At 47.5% G+C, this 12,082-nt stretch overlaps 1 long non-coding RNA gene across 1 annotated transcript; it reads right to left on the minus strand.

The window, feature by feature from the left end:
• Positions 1 to 3,485: 3,485 nt before the first annotated feature.
• On the minus strand, positions 3,486 to 6,154 carry LOC140427754 (uncharacterized). The gene is made up of 2 exons (XR_011948628.1): positions 5,433 to 6,154; positions 3,486 to 4,871 (listed from the first exon to the last, which is right to left on the minus strand). It is a non-coding gene; the product is annotated as an uncharacterized lncRNA (long non-coding RNA).
• Between the last annotated feature and the right edge of the window lie 5,928 nt (positions 6,155 to 12,082).

Raw genomic sequence — 12,082 nt, forward strand, 5'->3', positions numbered from 1 at the left:
CCCCATAACCCCTGATCCCCTTATTAATCAAGAATCAAATAACGCTATAAGATGAGTGATTGAAAAGGGAGCTGCTTTTCCCTTGCATCGTATTTCTCTATTTCTTTACATTCTTGACTCATGCCTTCTCCAAATTCATTTTGTCCATGAAGAACATCATCAGTTCCTTTGAACCCATTTCCATTAAACTGCTGTCCACCAAACTTTTCTGTTCTCATGCTAGCTGGTATTGTATATGTTTTATCTCCTCATGCTCATATTTACCCCTTCTCCACCCCTGCTGGAGTACTATAAAATTCTAATTGATATCACCTACTCCGTGAGTGTGACCAGAATGCAATATTACTTCTTGCCATCACCCATCTCTGCAGCCTTTGACACTCAACCACACCATCGTCATCCAACGTCCTTCTCCCATTGTCCATCTCAGTGGGTTTGCCATCACTAAGTTCCACTCTCACCTATCCAATTTTGCCCAGAGCATCTCAAGCAATGGCTTCTCTTTCCACCTTCACACTATTACCCCTGGAGTCCACAAGGATGTAACTTTGCTATCGCCCTCTCCCTCATCTATGTTGTACCCTTTGGTAACATCATTGGAGGGTATCATGTGATCGGCTTCCATATATACGCTGACTTTGTCCAGTTCTTCCTTTCTGACACCTCTCGCAAATTCTCACTGTCTCCGCATTGTCAGATCATTAGTCTGACACCCTATCTTGGGTGAGCTATAATTTACTTCAATGAAACATTGGGAAGCCTTTGTCTTCAGACCTTACCCCAAACTCTGTCCTCTAGTGTTGTAAATTGGCTCCACCCATCAGATACAATCAACAAATGTTTATTCACACAATGTGTGAATAGTGTGAGAGTACCTTTAAGACATGGATGTTTAAGCAGTGCACCTTTAAGAAAACAGTGATGTCAGAAAGTGGGTGGAGCTGAGGTCAGGTCAGCCATTTTGCAGTTTAGTTTTGCAGTTTTGAGGAAAAGAGCTGGGTATGTGTCTGTGTTTTGCAGTGAGCTGGATCCCTGCCATGAAAGGCTATCTCTGGATCATTTAGGTGATTTAAACTTATAATAGTGAAGCCTTTAACCTGATGAGATTTTGTTTAAAGGTGTTAAGTCTCTTGGAAGTTTGAAGAAACATTTTAAGGAATTATTTACTGTTGCAATATTTTCTGAGTTATCTTTGAAGAAAGGGATGTTAAGAGATCCAATGTTTATTTGAGATGTTAAGTTGAGTTCATGGAATAAACAGTGTTTGTGTTTAAAAACCCACGTGTCCATAATTGTAATCCCACACCTAGGGAAAAAGTTGTGTGATGGGAAAAGCAACAAATCCATGAAAGGGAGAGGTTGGTTGAACTCCATGATACATTTAGGGGTTCTGTAAACGCCTCGCCCATAACAGTAGAATAGTGCAGCCACAATGCTGCCAGTCTGCCTCCTGGATCGAACTGAGCAAAATCTCGCGCTCTGCTCGCTGATTCCCACCGATTGGAAGAGTGGGTCACATGCCCCTTCAGAAGATCACCCCTTAATGGGGCTAGCTACTACTCCTAACCACCAGTTACATTCTTCTGCTCAGCCACTTGCTTAGACTGAAACACACTACCATTAATCTCACCATCTTACTCTACCCTGAGCTGGACTTTAGACCCTTTCTCCTTTCCAGTAGAAAATCTAGCACATTCTGCCTCGGTCAAGCTGCTGCTGAAATCCTCAAGGTGCCTTTGTCACATCCAGATGCAATCATTCTAGTTCTTTACAAAGTTACAAAGAACATTGCAGCACAGGAACGGGCCCTTCGGCCCGCCAAACCTGTACGGATCATTATGCCTATCGCAACTAAAGCCTTCTGCACTTCCGGGGTCTATATCCCTCTATTCCCATCCTATTCATGTATCTTCAAGATGTGTTAAATGGAGTACAATGGTTAGCACTGTTGCTTCACAGCCCAGGGTCCCAGGTTTGATTCCCGCTTGCGTCACTGTCTGTGCGGAGTCTGTACATTCTCCTGGTGTCTGCATGGGTTTTCTCCAGGTTCTCCAGTTTCCTCCCACAAGTCTCGAAAGCCGTGGGGCGCGATTCTCCACTCCCATGCCGGTTGGGAGAATCGCCCGGTCCGACGCCCTCCCGCGATTCTCCCAAGCGGCGGGAATGGCCCGGTCGAGTTTCGCGGGCCGCAGGCCGGAGAATCGGCGGAGACACCCAAAATGGCGATTCTCCGTAACCCCCGCTATTCTGAGGCCCGGATGGGCCGAGCGGCCAGGCCAAAACGGCGGGTTCCCCACGGCGCCGTCCACACCTGGTCGCTGCCGTCGTGGGCGGTGCGTGAACGCTGGGGGGGGGGGGGGGGGGCGGCCTGTGGGGGGGGCGAGGGGGGATCCTGCACCAGGCTTCACCTGGAATGTGGGGTGGCCCGCGATCAGTGCCCACCGATCGTCGGGCCGTCCTCTCTGAAGGAGGACCTCCTTCCTTCCGCGGACCCGCAAGATCCGTCCCCCATCTTCTTGCGGGGCGGATTTAGAGAGGACGGCAACCACGCATGCGCGGATGACGTCCGTTATGCGGCGCCGGCCGCGTCACCTATGCGGCGCCACTTTTACACGGGCGACAAGGCCTGGCGCCTGTAGATGACGCGGCCCCGATCCTGGCCCAATGTCAGGGCCTGAATCGGTCGGGACCGGGGCCGTTCCGCGCCGTCGTGAACCTCGACGGCGTTCACGACGGCGCGGCCACTTCGGCGTGGGAGTGGAGAATCCCGCCCGTGCTGTTAGGTGAATTGGACATTTTGAATTCTCCCTCACTGTACCCGAACAGGCGCCGGAGTGTGGCGACTAGGGGATTTTCACAGTAACTTCATTGCAGTGTTAATGTAATCCTACTTGTGACAATAAAAATTATTATATTATCTATGCCCCCTGGTTAATGACCCCTTTACTGATGGAAAAAGTGCCTTCCTACCCACCTTATCCATGCCCTCATTATCAGGTCCCCTCTCAACCTTCGCTGCTCCAAGGAAAACAGCCCCGGTATTCAAAAGAAGAAAATACTGGACAATCAGAGCAGGTCTGGCAAAGAGCCATCCCGACTCGAAACGATAGCTCCCTTCTCTCTCTCCACAGGTGCTGTCAGACCTGCTGCGATTGTCCGGTATGTTCTGTCTGTGTTTCAGATTCCAGCATCCGCAGCAACTTACTTTTATCCCTGCTATTCAATCTCTCCTCACAGCTCAGACCTTCCAACCCAGGCAGCATCCTGACAAATCTCCTCTGCACTCTCACCAAATCCCATCATCGGTAATTTTAAACAGCCCCATTTCATCAATTTCTACTTGTTAGGTACCACCCACCCTAACTTCATAAATGCACATTCAGAATCACTGCCTGGTAATATTAATGATTTATAGTATCGATGTCCATTTGACAGCAATAATTACTTCAGTACCGATGGCTGACAGTATTCATCAATGACACAGCTTTCACTCATAAAAGTAGTTTTTATTTTCCAGGTTGTAATCACCAATCACAAACAAAAATAAAACCAAACGGTTAACAGCATAAACTGAGATCGAGCCCAATACATACATCAGTATGACCAAACGCATTCCAGTCCAAAGATGTTAGTGTTGCAAGTCTGCCTACTGCCCATTCCTGAAATGCAATCTGAGAGATACCAGTTCACATCCAACTTTGGCTGGGGGGCGAGGGTCCCCACCCCAGCTCCCAGGCCAGGGTCCCACTGGTGTCATGTCATAGAATTTACAGAGCAGAAGGAGGCCATTCAGCCCATCGAGTCTGCACCGGCTCTTGGAAAGAGCACCCTACCCAAGGTCAACACCGCCACCCTATCCCCATAACCCAGTGACCCCACCCAACACTAAGGGCAATTTTGGACACTAAGGGCAATTTATCATGGCCAATCCACCTAACCTGCACATCTTTGGACTGTGGGAGGAAACCGGAGCACCCGGAGGAAACCCACGCACACACGGGGAGGATGTGCAGACTCCGCACAGACAGTGACCCAAGCCGGAATCGAACCTGGGACCCTGGAGCTGTGAAGCAATTGTGCTATCCACAAGGCTACCGTGCTGCCCCCTAATGTCCCACTAATGTCCCCCTAATGTCATGTCCCACACTGAAGTGGTGGAGGGATGGGGGGGGGGGGGGGGGTTATTAACACAAGTTTTTCCACCATGAGTTGCGAGAAAAGGGGGTGCAAGATCTTGCCTCAAAGTCTGAGAGCTCACCAGATGTTTCTGAGACGCCAGTCTGACTGTCCCATGGGACGATTAAGGAGCGTTATTTCTCACTGGCCGCCCACGACTGTGCGTGCGCGTCCCTTCGGTCGATGCGGCGCTAATCTCTATCTGGAAGCACTAATGAGTTGATTGGCAAGAGTTGCTGGCTGCAGCGGCAGCCCAGGGCAAGCCCGCCTTCTTCACACGTCGCCCGCCGCCTTGGAGGAGGCGCTCTCGGCGGCCGCGCTCTCTGCGCCGGGCGGCGGGTCGAGGCGGGTGACGGCGCGGTTCTCCACGATCAAGCCCGGCGCCTCCTTGGCGAAGCTGAAGAACCTCCTCTTCTTCGCCTTCTCCCGCTCGAAGAAGTCGAAGGGCAGCTTGTTGACCGTCTTCTGCGTGCTGTAGTTGTCCAGCATCTTGAAGACCACCACCGCCCCGGCGAAGCCGAACACCAGCAGGATGTAGTAGATGGCGTCGCCCTCGTTCATCCGCGGCGCCGTGCTGTTGGCCACGGCGGAGAGATGTCCCGCCAACTGGCCGCTGACCAGACCCGGGAGGGTGGGCGAGCTGAACGGGGCCTCGCTGACTGCCATTGACTCGAGCTGATTAATGGCACTCGCTGCTGGGAAGGGGTGAAAAAAGAAATAAAACTGCTTTAAAATCTGACTGGATGAGGAAATTATTCCAGTGATTCCAACCCAGGACTAAAGTGAGGAGATGTCCCCCCCCCGCTCCTGAGAGACACAATTAGTTAAGATCAAGCAGTTAAAAAGTTCTTACTACACTTACCTGAAACTTAAAAATATATATTTAATTCCTGAATCATTTAGCAATTATATTTCTAAACGAATATAACTCGCAGTGATCATTCTCATTGCATTGGTATAAACTCAACATGCATCATTATAGTTATTGGCTAATAGAGCTGGTGACTATTACCATGACATTGATCTAGTTCACTATTAATATAACAGAATTGATATACCACAGGGTGATTCTCCCGCCTGATCAACTCCTCCCGCCAGTCACTGGGTTAAGCTAGTAATAAATCTTTTAATTTAGCTTTTTTTTAAAAACGTGGAGAGACTCACAAAAAAGGGGAGGGGTTTATTTGTTTTTAAAAAAACACAAGACACAGAAATCGAGAGCTTTTCCCATACCTTTGCAGCCACTCTGACATTACCTGTAATATGATAGCAACGGAGGAGGTCTGCAAAGCTGTTCCATTTTAAACTATAACCCAATTTACAGCAAAGCAGAGGAATGCATCTGGGTCTCTGCTTACTTTTGAGGACGGTGGAATTCAATGCAAGCCACCTGTGTGCCTGGTGTTAATTTTCTTGCATCTGAGAGCAAACAAGAGAAACGGGTTGCTCCTGATTCTCCGAGTCCAAAAAAACAAAGGCTTGTCAACTCTGGCACCTTCCCCATCCGAGGCTGCAGCTGGGATGCCTGTGCACAGCTCCCCGGCGTCTCCTGGTCGCTTGCCACCAGACACCAACTCTACCTTGCTCCGATGGACCGAAGCGATGGTATTCCGGCTGTGAATAAAGTGCTCTTCCACACGATCCACTGCCTTCCGCACACAGTCAGGGTTTTGCCACATTTGTATTAAGTGTCTGGGACGTGTTTCTGTCTCATTATCAGTGCCTTCTCTAATATTATCTCCCAGTCTGCAAGATGCAGATGCACATTCCAGCAAAAGTCCAACATATGTTCCCAAGTGAAGTATCATTATGGGTGGAACGTGAGAAAGCACCCACCCATGCCTCCGGATCCTGTTCTCTATACAGGTTGTTTGAACTGATTACAATACAATGGCAGTCTGGCCTGCTTGCCTGCTAACTTTGATAATGAAACATAAATTAAAGTTAGGAGTTGCCGTATTAAACTTTGCACACCTGATTATCTCCGAGCACTAAAGGCATAAGATGATGCCTTTGCCTTTTACTTCAAGAAGGCCGTTGACTCATAAACAGACACGCCTTTAGCCTTATGGGATTTAATAAGGTAAAGTCAAATGTGGAGTTGAAGAGATTAATGAGCAGTGCCAACATATTTCTTGGCAGAGAGTACCAATGTGGGAGATTGGTGACGAGATCAGTCGCCACAGGGACAGCTAGTAACATCATTGAATCATAGATGATTCAGCATAGAATAGAACCATAGAATTCCTACAGTGCAGAAGGAGGCCATTCGGTCCATTGAGTCTGCATCACCCTGTGAAAGAGTACCTTACCTAGGCCCACTCCCCCGCCCCCCCCCCCCCCTCCCCTAACCCCACCTAACCTGAACACCTTTGGGCATAAATGAAGGCTAGCCATTCCTGTGCCAGCTCTTTGAAAGAACCAGCCAATTAGATCCATTCCTCCGCTTCTTCCCTCATTGGACTGATGTAATGACATTACAGCCAATATGTATATAATATTAAAATGTTCTTTGTATTTATTTCTAAATTTGCAGTCCTGGCAGGGAGAGGTTTTCAATCACCATTCTCATTTCCAATGTTCTTCCCTTTTGACAAGTTACCATTGAATCAGCATCACCATCCTTTCACACAGTCCATTCCAGGTCAGAACGACTAGCTGCAGAAAAGAATAAATATCACCATCTTGTCTGGTTCATCTTTTGCCAATAACTTTAAATCCGTTATCTGTGATTACCGACCCTGCTATCAGTGGAAACTACAGATGGTGCAGAAGAGATTCACCAGGATGTTGCCTGGGCTGGAGCGTTTCAGCTATCAAGAGAGGCTTGTCAGGTTGGGGTTATTTTCCTTGGGGCGGCACGGTGGTACAGTGGTTAGCACTGCTGTCTCACAGCATGAGGGTCCCAGGTTCAATTTCAGCCTCGGGTGAATGTCTATGTGGAGTTTGCATTTTCTCCCCATGTCTGCATGGGTTTCCTCTGGGTGCTCCCACTGACCAAAGATGCGCAGGTTAGGTGGATTGGCCATGCTAAATTGCCCCTTAAGGGGATTTAAGGAAAAACATTTTCATCGAGAGGGTGGTGGGAATCTGGAAATCACTGCCTGAAAGGGTGGGAGCGGTGGTAAACCTCACAACATTCAAGAAGCATTTAGATGAGCACTTGAAGCATCATAGCATACAGGGCGACAGACCAAGTGTTTTTGTGTCATAAAACTCTATGACTCTATAACTATTTTTCCTTATTTACCCACTAAAAACACTTAATGATTATGAACACCTTTACCAAAATCGTCCCTTAATCTTCTCTGCTCCAAGAAGAAGATTACCAGCTTAATAATAATATTAATAAGAACAAGAATAGGCCATTAGACCCTTTGAACGTCCTTTGCTTTTCAACAGAATCATGGCTGAAGTACCTCAACTCCATATTCTGTACTATCTCCATTCACCTTCATTCCCTTAGTACCAAAAATCTATTGATCTCTTGTTTTGAAAATATTGAATGATTGATCATCCACTGCCCTCTGGGGTAGAAAATTCCAAAGGTTTGCAGTCCTTTGAATAATTTTCTCCTTATCTCAGGAACACAAAAATCAGCATACAGATTATGCTAGCAATTAGGGAGCCAAATGGCACATTGGCCTTTACTGCAAAGATATTGGAATGCAAGAATAAACAAGTCCTGCTACAATTGTACATGGCTTTGGTGAAACCACACCTGGAGTACTATGCAGCTTTGGCCTCTATATTTAAGGAATGATATACTTACATTGGAGACAGTGCAGCAAAGGTTCTCACTAAATTTAATGCTGGGATGTGAGGATTATCCAATGATGAGGGGCTGAGTAAATTGGATTGCTATTCTCTGGAGTTATAATATAATAATAATCTTTATTATTGTCACAAGTAGGCTTACATTAACACTGCAATGAAGTTACTGTGAAAAAATCCTCGTCGTCACATTCTGGCGCCTATTCGGTGTTGCTCTCTTTGGTGTTGTCTCTTAATTTGGCTCTGTTTAATTACGTTTGCTCTGGAGTCACCAGGTATCTTGCGACACCACCTCAAGGTTCAGAACCGAATACTGATCAAAGACTCGATACACCAGTTAGTAAGTTCAAAAGCAATGCTCATTTATTTACACACAGTCAAATCTATTCATGCATAAAACTCTACAACCTAAACTATCACTATTACTAAAGCCTATACTTAGCTTTGGGTGCCCACTCAGTCAGAGGAACAATGGCCGTTGCTTGGTTCTGAGGCTGCTGGGTTGAGCTGTTTACAGGATAGCAACTAGGAGCGTCTATCTCGTAGTGTACGTTGACTTGGAACTTACTTGGTCTAGTGTAGCTGCTAGGCTGGTCTCTCTTTGCTGAGAGCCAAGGCCAAAGAAGAAAGATTCGCCCTTGGGGAATACTTTTTATACCTAAAAGGGCTTCGCGCGCTTTTGGGCGGGCCTTGAACTTGGCCTCAATTAATTGGGCCTTTCCCAATCATTCGTATCGATCTTCCTCCAATAGAGGGGTGGGTTCCCTGATTGCTGGGCGTGTCCTAGGTGGCCATTGGTTTGCTTTGTTTGAGTCTCCTCTGGCGCCAGGGTGTCTGCCTTAACATTGTTTATCTAAATGTTTCCCTTTTTGTCCCTGGAGATGGCGCATTAGTATGTAGATGGCTTAGCAGTTTCTGTCCTGTCTGAGAGCTAAGGCTCTAATCAACAGACAGACCTTGCACCTGCTTGTTTCTCACAATTGTCCAATTTTCCCTGCATTCTTTGCAAGTGTCCATTTTGTAATTGGGGCGTGGCCATCCCAGATGGCTACACTCCATCCTTGTGATCCTCAACGCAAAGCGTGAAGGATTACAATACTGCCTCGTCTTCATCCTCTGACCAAACGGGGCACCCATACTTAGGCTGTACACTGTCCTATCCTATGCAACACAATTATACCTAAACCATTTTAAATACATTCATTATCATAAAACTCTACGGGGCGCTATGACATTAATACATGCATTACAGAAAAATAAAAAGACTGGAACTTCTAACTATTCTCAATAAACTATCCTCATTCAAACAATACAAAATAATCTATACTTCTTAACCTGTACAAAATAGCAGCACACAAATTTCTCTGGCCTGGCAGTCAGACACAGAGGTTTACATCTCTTTATTCAACAGAGTACATAAAGAAAAATGGATGCACTTCAATCCGTCTCAATGGGTTCGGGGGTCTGGTGAAATCCGAAAATGGGGGACCTAAACCTGTATACCGGGGTGCGAGAGCGATATGCTCTCTTTCGCCATTTCCTAACTCTAAACATTTGCACGACACTGCAAAGTATCGCCAGCACCAAGAGTGCTTCGACTACATATGAGAGTGAGTACCAGGTGATAAACTTATCGCACGAGGTTGGGTATTGCTAGCTGTCGCGGGGCTAGTTATCTCAGGGTTCCGCGTATTGCAAGGGTGGGAATCATTTACGGCTTGTGTGGTAGGGATCAGGGGGGTAGCGTCCGCGCGCAACTGAAGGGATCCCGCTAATCATAGAATCATAGAATTTAAAGTGCAGAAGGAAGCCATTCGGCCCATCGAGTCTGCACTGGCTCTTGGAAAGAGCACCCTACCCAAGGTGCACACCTCCACCCTATCCCCATAACCCAGTAACCCCACCCAACACTAAATGCAATTTTGGACACTATGGGCAATTTAGCATGGCCAATCCACCTAACCCGCACATCTTTGGACTGTGGGAGGAAACCGGAGCACCCGGAGGAAACCCACGCACACACGGGGAGAACGTGCAGACTCCGCACAGACAGTAAACCAAGCTGGGAATCGAACCTGGGACACTGGAGCTGTGAAGCAATTGTGCTATCCACAATGCTACCGTTCTGCCCAAGATCCATGTGAACACGAAGGCTGTCTTCATCTTTGTCGGTCTACGTCTTTGTCTTCCTCTGGGGTTCCTGAGGTTCCGGAGTTCTGTGAACACAAGCATAATTTCTGTTATTATCTTGCTTCAGATCTCGTATGTCTGTCTGTCTGTCCTTTACTGCCAATTTCCCTTTATTATTGTAACTCCCTCATTTGTTTTCTTTTTTAAAACCGAATGTTTGGAGAAGACATCTAAGAAAAATACTGCCATACTGCAAGCCATCTCGCAACCTGTGTGATTTATACCATCCCAGCGTTTGAGGATGTAAATAACATACGGAAGCAACCTAAGGGTTGTCAAAACCAAAAAAAGAATTTTGAACGTAACGAGCCAAAATAGGGTGCGAATGGGCCGCGGTGGGTAAGAAATGGGCGGAATCCCCGGGTAGGACGGTGATCAATGTCGTATTTGCTCTACCCGAGCATAGTTGACCAGAGGGGGGTCCTCAGGCAGGGCGGGGTCCAATGCCGTTTCTCCACTGCCTGAGCAACCGGCAAGAACGGGTAAGAATGTGGTCATCGTGGGGGCTTCCTCTCGAATCAGGAAAGTAGCTATGAGTCGTGGCCTGTCGACAAACTAGTTCCTCTGAATGGTTGTCTGGCGACAAACTAGTACCTTTAAACTGGTTTCTGATGACAAACTAGTTCCTCTGAACTATTGTCTGGGGACAAACTTGTTCCTCTAACAGGCATTGGACGTCAAAGGAGTGGTGACGTGGGGCCGTGAAAACTTTCGAGTTTACGAACAACACTTAACATTAACACTAACAAACAAACATACAACAAACATGGTGCAGGTTCCATCAGAAAGGACACCTTATCTCTCCATCGGTTCCTTTTTTCTCCATCATCTGGACACCTCACTGCTCAATAGCGAACAGGGTCGCAAAGGGATTTGTTTGGTGGGAGTCAGACTCTAAGTCATCATCTTGTCCCGGCTGCCAAACTCTTGACTGTAGTAACCGTGCTAAAGCTGCTTGGGGCGAATTGGGGCCCATCTCATCATTCCGGATGAGCCTGGACGAATTGTCTCGGTGCCAGAATCGTGTGTCGAGGTTGGAGCTACTATGCTTCAATCCGTAATCGTCGGGCGGTGGGTCTGGGTCAGGGGCTTTGACATACATAATCTCGAAGGGGTCAGTGGAATCATGCTCGGATTCGCTGGGAGTGGGGCCTGGTACAGGAGTATAGTTGTAACGTGGTGTGCTGTGGCTATCGTCATCGTGACCGCTATCACCGTCGCTGTCGCTGCTGGTTGAGGGAAGGGAGAGGCGGAGTCGTGCTTCTGGGGGCGGAGTTGAAGTCATGTCTGAGGGCGGGCTGGACTGGTTGGGGGAGGGTAGGAATACGTCATCTGTGGGCGGGGAGTGATCGTCTGCTGCTGCGAGCAGGATGTGATGTGTGTGGTTATTCTGCGAGCCGTAAACCTTGAGCTGGTTTATATGAAACCACGCAGACTTACCATTGGGATAGGTTATTTTGTAGACTGAGGGGCTGACTTTGTCCGAAATGGAGTACGGTCCGGTAAATTTTGGGAAAAGGAATGAACTGAGGTTTTAAAGAGAAAGCATAACTTATTGCCCCACTGTAAACTCAGTGGCGTGTACTGTTTTGTCAAAACAAGCCTTGCTCTGTTTCTTCCTGGTTCCAAGTCTCACAGCTGCTGCGAGTTGGGCCGCCTTTATGTTCTGTATCAATTGTTGAACCACATTTTCATGCGTGAGGGCTGTAACTGCGGGGCTGGCCAAATCCAGTCCTAATAAATACTCAGTGCCTTTCATGGGGCGTCCGGTTATGAGGGTGTAGGGGGTGTATCCTGTGGACGTGGATACCGTGTTTCTTAAAAACATTAAAGCAAATGGGAGAACTGAACCCCAGGTGCTGTTATTCTGCTGCACCATCTTCCTGAGGGTGGCTTTTAATGTCCTATTCATCCTCTCTACAATACCACTTGACTGGGGGTG

The sequence above is a fragment of the Scyliorhinus torazame genome, chromosome 8, assembly GCF_047496885.1.
Source record: "Scyliorhinus torazame isolate Kashiwa2021f chromosome 8, sScyTor2.1, whole genome shotgun sequence".
Taxonomy (NCBI): Eukaryota; Metazoa; Chordata; class Chondrichthyes; order Carcharhiniformes; family Scyliorhinidae; genus Scyliorhinus; species Scyliorhinus torazame.